Here is a 6,827-nt window from a genome sequence, read left to right on the forward strand (position 1 = left end):
GACAAAATACGGAAGCAGAGGTTCCGCTCTAAACAAGATTTTAAAAAGATTTTTACATGAAGTGTTACAATAAGGTGTTTACATTTTTTCATATGCTTACCATATTACTTTTATTATGTGTAGCATCAAAGTGATTATAGCAATTACATCTAACAGAATTAATTATAGAACATCCCATTATTCCTAAATACATAATGCATTAGAGGTAAGCCAAAGAAAGAAAACATCTTGACTGTGGTGACTGTTATTGGAATAAATTTTTCTCTGAGCTTAAAGGAGAAACCGAAGTAGAAAAAAATATATAGTAGGGTAACACATTTAAAATGGTTCCTACAGAAATCTGAACATAAAGGCAGGTACTTTTTAATAGAGATGCTATCCCGCATAAAGCTGCACTAGCACCAGTATCCATGTAAAATCCATTAAAGTTTTTTAATCACAAAACATGGAAAACTAGCCAATTCACCTAACCAGTGTGTTAGTACATAAACACAAGAGTGTATGGGTGAAAGAGTTACAAGCCGTTACATATGCAAAATAAATTCACTCAAAGCTTCATTAATATTAATTTAAATTCAGAACCCATTTACATTAAATTGTTCATTAAAAATTGCCTATTTTATGCAACATGCATTCCACAAAGAACACGTAAGAAACTGAAACAGAGGGCTCAATTTAATGATGGAAATATCAAAAGTAAATGAATTTGAGTCATTGCAAACGAATAACAAAACAGCTCTTCCCCCTATGCTAATGTGCCAAGTTTGGCAGTAGCCTGGCAGGAGGGCCTAAGCGCCCCTCGCCTCCCACTTGCCATGGCTTGGTCAGCCCCTTTGACCTCTCTACCACCCTTCAGCCTTGCTAAAATAGGACGTAAAAGCTCCTCCTCTCCTCCCCCCCATAAAAACATTACCTAGTTGCGAGGATACTTAATCACCTCTCAACTTCTACCCGTTCCAACCAAGGCCAAGTTGAGCCTAGCTGCTTACAAACAACCTCGTGTGAAAGGAATGGGAGGTGAGCAGCAACACTCACTGGGGATGGAGAGCTCTTCCTGGGGTGAACTCCCACACCAATAAATACAGTGAACTTAGCGATTCTCAACAGCTGTTCAGAACGAAGGAGAGAGAGTCATAATTAATAACATGTGTCCTGACAGCATTAATTAATAATTTATAATTAAGTCCAACTTAGATTATTTTTGAGGAGTCGCAACTCTACTCTCCAAGCAAGCCAGGTAATAGAACTGGCAAAGAGATTTCAGACGTGCTGGGGACTTCTGGTAACTCCTTCCCCACTCTCCCTCTATCCCTTGGGAAAAAAACCTTTGAACATTTTCTGAAAAATACCTTGAAGTTGATGCTTGCACCGAGAAGTGTATAAATTCAGCAGATTCTCTCTCTATTGAGGTGACCAAAATATCTTTTAGAAGCAAGAACGGGGAAATTTGGTAGAATTAAATCTTGCAGTCTCTGAAATTAAGCTCTACCTACTTGAAATCTTACAGTTCTTTTTATGGAAATGGTAACAAACAATTTCAAGCTCTTACAATGTTCTATTCTGCATTATTATACTTAAGAAAACTACAATACAGCCTCTCATGGACTGCACTTTAAATCCTTTGAGCCAATTTTTATGCATTTTTTTAAATGTTGAAATCAAGAAAAATCAATTGAATAATTTTTTTAAATCCTCCTGCTTTAGGTAATGACACCAAAAAAATGCAACACATCCATTGTTTAGCAGGATTTTTAAAATTAATTTAATGTCTAACTGCAAATGCTGGAAACTAGAATTAATCTGTCTGGATAAAAAAAGGCTTACAGACATTTAAATGCATGTATCGGGACACTTTATCAACCTAACATAAAATTGTCATCTTATCTTATTATATGACTATTTTATGCATGTGTCAAAGAATTTAAAAATGAATGCCTGTCTATTCAGTCTAATTACAACTGCATATTATCTGTCTGGATGTACCAGTCCATATCATTGTTACCAAATACAATATATTGTATTCACCTTTCATTTTTAACTTAAGTCTGATAAACCACAATTTGGGCGTAACCAAATTAAAAAAAAAAAAAAAAAAAAGAGAAGGAAAAAAAAATAATAATATTAAAAAAAAAAAAGACTCAAAGACCTGAAGTAGATTGTTTAGTAAATGATGCTGAAGCATTTCACAGATAAGATAACCCACGACCGCTCTGGAACTCTTTTATTTTTGGTACTGTATCATAGCCTCACATATATATACACACTTACTTGACAATGCAACACTTCAGGCATCTTAATGCTTGATCTGCTAGCAGTACCTTGTAAATACGGCTTTATTAAAATCTGACAATCAATATCTGGATTTGCCAGGAAACAGTCATGACACTGGATTAAAATACGGATTATCATACCGTAAAACTGGTAGTTACAAGGTTTACTCAGAAAGATAACGTGTAAGGTTACTTTACATCCTGGCAAATCATTTCTTCTCATTCACAATCTGCAACCATGTATTTACACATAAGTGTGCACAGAGCACACTCTAAAATTTGCCACACGCTCCAGCCTGAAGGTGATCTTTTCTCTACAGTTTCCACTAATCCTGGAAACAGCACTGACAAAAAAGGAACCACTCTAATCCTGCTAACTCACCCTAGCTTCACTGCATTTCCCATAACCCTGCAGCAGTCACAATTCATTCTAATCACTTTACAAAACAATCTTTAGTAAAAAGAGGAAAAATGCAGACTTGTAAGCCAATTTAAGAAATAACTGCTGATACATCAGTTATTGACTATTTCACTCCTGCTCATGATAGTGCTCAAGGCAAAACTGAGAACAAAATGACAACATCAACCACACGCAATAAACTGTGGCCCAGGAGAGCACTGAAGCCCTAATTGACAGCTGTCAAGCTAATGGGAGAAATGGCAGCTGATTCTGGAAAATTCTGTTTTCAAGACAGATATTCAGCGGAATCTATCAGGCCTTTTCATATTTATGCCCCTTTTTTTTTCTCCTTTTTTTTTTTTTTCATTGTTCCTCACACTTTGCCGGAAAAAAAAAAAAAAAAAAAAAAAAAAAAAAAAAAAAAAAAAAAAAAGGCAGAGGACAGCCATAACTAATCATTTTGTCAGCTTGCTGCTAGGAAGAATCTCTGTCCAACAGAGAAATATGTGGCAGGTTTGGAGGCAAATAACGCACCATGGGCTGACACTGCAAGTACCTTCATAGGTAGTCTACTTTATTGCTACATTTACTTTTGGGGTATGTATGCAGTTGCAAGCAATTCCCATAAATTAAAGCATTCAACTTCCTGAACCCATTGCTGCCTGGAAATCTGGCTGCAAGAGCTTCATGCGAGCCTGCAACCGAATTTCTGGAGTGCACTCCCAGCCTCATTTTGGAGTCACAAATAAACTATAAAGAGCCCTGAAGTCCGTAAGAAGTGCAAGTGCTGCACATCCCTGAAAAATCAATTGCATGTATGTCAGTATTCACACTGCCCACGTGCATCTTTCGAGCGTGAGCACAGAAGTTGTGAGGAGCTTAAAAAGTATGCAGACATCTTTACGGTTTCAACAATAATGTATATTACAAAAAAAAAAAAAAAAAAAAAGTTTGTTTTCCCAGAGGATTGAAAATTCTGTGTCAGTAGCAGGACCTAAAAAAGTATAATCGTTTTACTCAAGATATATATATGTATATATATGTAAAAAGTAAATCAGTTTCCAACAAATCATTAGTTTACAATTCCTCTTCAAAAGAGCTTTATTTTTTTCATATATTTTTATACTAAATATGCATTAAGTCATTCTGTCAATATGAAGTACATTTTCTTGATCTTTTAAATAGATAGTTTTCTAAAAAAGCTGTGAGTGAAAGCTATAATTTAAGGACAGATAATTACTGTTTGCATGAACAAGACTGGCCTTTATTAATACAGTATCTTAGCTTTCCTAGACAGTAGCCTCTAACCAATAAATATTTTCTCGCTTCTGCTTTAAATGACACAAGTTGTTGGAGCAGCAGTCCTGATCACCTTCTTGCTTTATCAGGTGTGGAATAAAACTGCAATCCCCGACGTTCCCCCCCAAATTTCTCTATCTGTGATATTCAGCTGAACCTGAGAGCAAACAAACTGAAATTACCATTTTTACAGATTCTTGATTCTCAGAGACAGCTTTCGTCTTCTACAGTGTGGTGTTAACACTTGGGCTAGACATAAAGAATTTGTGCACCTGTCTGTTATGTCTGCAAGCTCTGTGCTGCTGAGAGTTCTTTGTTGTTGTTATTCTACTCCAGACCATTAAAAGGGCCCTAATTCCTATGACATGATTATCCAGGTACCAAAGCCCATTTGTCACCTGCAGCAGAAAATTGAGTTAATGCACAACTAAAGGCAACCAGGACTGTGTAATATCAACTTGATTACATCAAACTAGCTGCAAACCTAATTCTGCTGGATGACACTGCGTGGAGCTTGTCATCTCCAATCATTAAAGCTGTCAGGAATCCATCAGGTTTACAGCTAATTAGGTGAACACTAATGAAGCTGGCAAAACAACTTTTCTTTTTTTATGGCTGAGCGGACCTTTCAGTTTGGAGAAAAAAAATTCTCGAGTATTCTCAAGGTTGCTGGGGACTGGATTTCCTGAGTTACCAATCAGCAGACATCTTTAATTCTCCCCCCACCACCTTCTTTTTTTTCTCTCTCAGTACCAAGCAATCAATTTGTCATCACTCTCAGTATGCCACAAAAGCAGTCATGAACCTTATAACTCGCAGCTCTAAGGCCAAAAAGAAGGGGGAAAAAAATGTAAGTTTCTTCTGTCTTAAAATAAAATCCGTACAGCTGACTTATTTATCTTCATGCACTTATCAACAGCATAAATGTTCTTGTTTTTTCACTCTTCTCAAATAAGTAGCCCTTCAGTCATTCTACATCCCCCATATCCATTAGGCAGAGGCATTTTGATAAAGTAAAGCCAAAGCTAGTGTATGGGAAAGAATGAAAGCACTCACTCTGCCAACTTCTGATTGACCATTAAGCTATTGATGAATGTGCCTGTCAGGAGAGAGACAATTAAATCAAATATGAAACAAAGTCGTTTTGACGGGTCATTTTGATAGAGCAAAACCATTCTTCCATCTCCGATTAGTCCTGCAGACAAGTTTTTGTAATGAGTATTTCTTAACTAACCTGTTATTTCATAGCTGTTTTTAAAGTGTTAAAAAACATAATAATAACAAATAATAAAAAGCAGCAGCTTTTGCTTTTACTGCTATTGGAAAAAGTATCATTTGCAATGTGACCAATAAAACAGCATTTCAGGAGGAAGCAATTATACACAATACTAAATGTTTAATGCGGCTATCAAAAAGCTAAAAGTTTAAAGAGATTACACTTCTGCTAAATATGAAAGATAGATCATCATGGATGATTCACTTGAGGAAGGAGGGAGAGACGGAGAGTGGAAGACAGAGAGGGGAAGGAAAGAAAGATACCTCAGAATGTGTGTTTAGTGCAAAAACATTTTCTTCCAGCCTACGGAAAGCCCAACATAAAGCAGAGTTGTTTGAAGAACATGTCAAATACTTGGAAGAGCTAGAATTTGCAGAACTAGATTAATGTTACAAAAGAGAATTTTCCAAGTATTAAGAAAAGTTCACCTTTTTAATTAAGTTAAGACGCGTCATTCGATGGCACGGTTGAGAAATCCAAAATACTGTCTTGAAGCATTTGGCTAAGATATTATTTGCTAGATTGTATCACTGCTGTGCTCCCAAACTTTACAAACTTTCTAACTGCTAGTACAGGGCACAAGACTGCTAAGAAGTACACTTTCCTGCGTTAAAAGTACTAGATGAATGTGTGTGCCAGAGAAGAGAACGGAAATGCGCACAGTAATTTACACGGCTCCATGAACCAGTTGCTGTTTACCTAAACCACACCACCCAGGACTTGTCAGGCAGGGCACAAGCCTGGCTGCTGGATTTCTGCATGCCCACTTCCTGGAGCCGCAGGACCACCTGTTCGGAGCTGCCACCGCACCACCACGGCCGCACCACCGCCAGCACTGCCACAGCCCATGGGACACCTGTTCCAGCCCCTGGGAGCAGACCAAGGGCAGAGCACGGAGGTCGACTCCTGGTCCCCAGCCCCAGCCCTGGCCTCCACAGGTGCTGCCCTTCGCCCCGCAGCACTGTGCCCCTGGAGTAGCCGTCGCGGTGGCACGTCCTGCCATAAGTGGCACTGACAGAGGGTTGACAGGCCACACGTGACGTCACCGAGCCCGGCGTTACCATGGCAAGTGATTTATTGATGTTTATCGGGAATGAATAGATCAAAGGCAGCCAGATGACAGGCGATCAATCAGCTATCAAATCAAGGATGGCAACAGGCCAAGGAAACCTTTTCCAGACCGCGTATCCCCATCTAAGGATTACTGTAAAAATTTGCGGGGTCTGGCGTTGGATTTTTTCGCTGTTTTCTTTTTGATTCGGCTTGTCCAGAAAATGCTCCCCAAGTTTAACTGGAGTTGATGTTTCTGGCATGAGGAAAACAAAACAAACAAGCACAAAAACTCATCAGGACAAAGCCATGAAAAGTATTTCTGGAAAAAAAATGGAGGAAATTGTAAAGGCAGTATCAGAAACATTCGCCAGCCATTTGACAATACACAGACCCCCCCTCTTTTTTTTTTTTTCCTTTTGGTTTCCTTTACAGCTTCTCATCTGGGCTCATAAATAAGAAATCAACAGGATTAACGGAAGAGATTTATAAAGAAAGTGACCGGCTAGGTGGGTCTGTCCATCCTGCAGAG

General features: G+C 38.3%; 1 protein-coding gene across 3 annotated transcripts in view; it reads right to left on the reverse strand.

Annotated features, from left to right (window-relative positions):
* TSHZ3 (teashirt zinc finger homeobox 3) overlaps positions 1–6,827 on the reverse strand; it is a 67,009-nt gene that overhangs the window by 57,685 nt on the left and 2,497 nt on the right. The window contains exon 1 of one of the 3 annotated variants that reach the window (XM_084533084.1): positions 914–1,490. The exons of the other annotated variants lie outside the window; for them this stretch is intronic. The gene's annotated coding sequence lies outside the window, so the exon portion shown is untranslated. Of the gene's footprint in view, positions 1–913; positions 1,491–6,827 lie in introns of those variants that run through there. 3 annotated transcript variants of the gene reach the window in all.

Source organism: Aythya ferina (assembly GCF_964211825.1).
Source record: "Aythya ferina genome assembly, chromosome: 12".
NCBI lineage: Eukaryota > Metazoa > Chordata > Aves > Anseriformes > Anatidae > Aythya > Aythya ferina.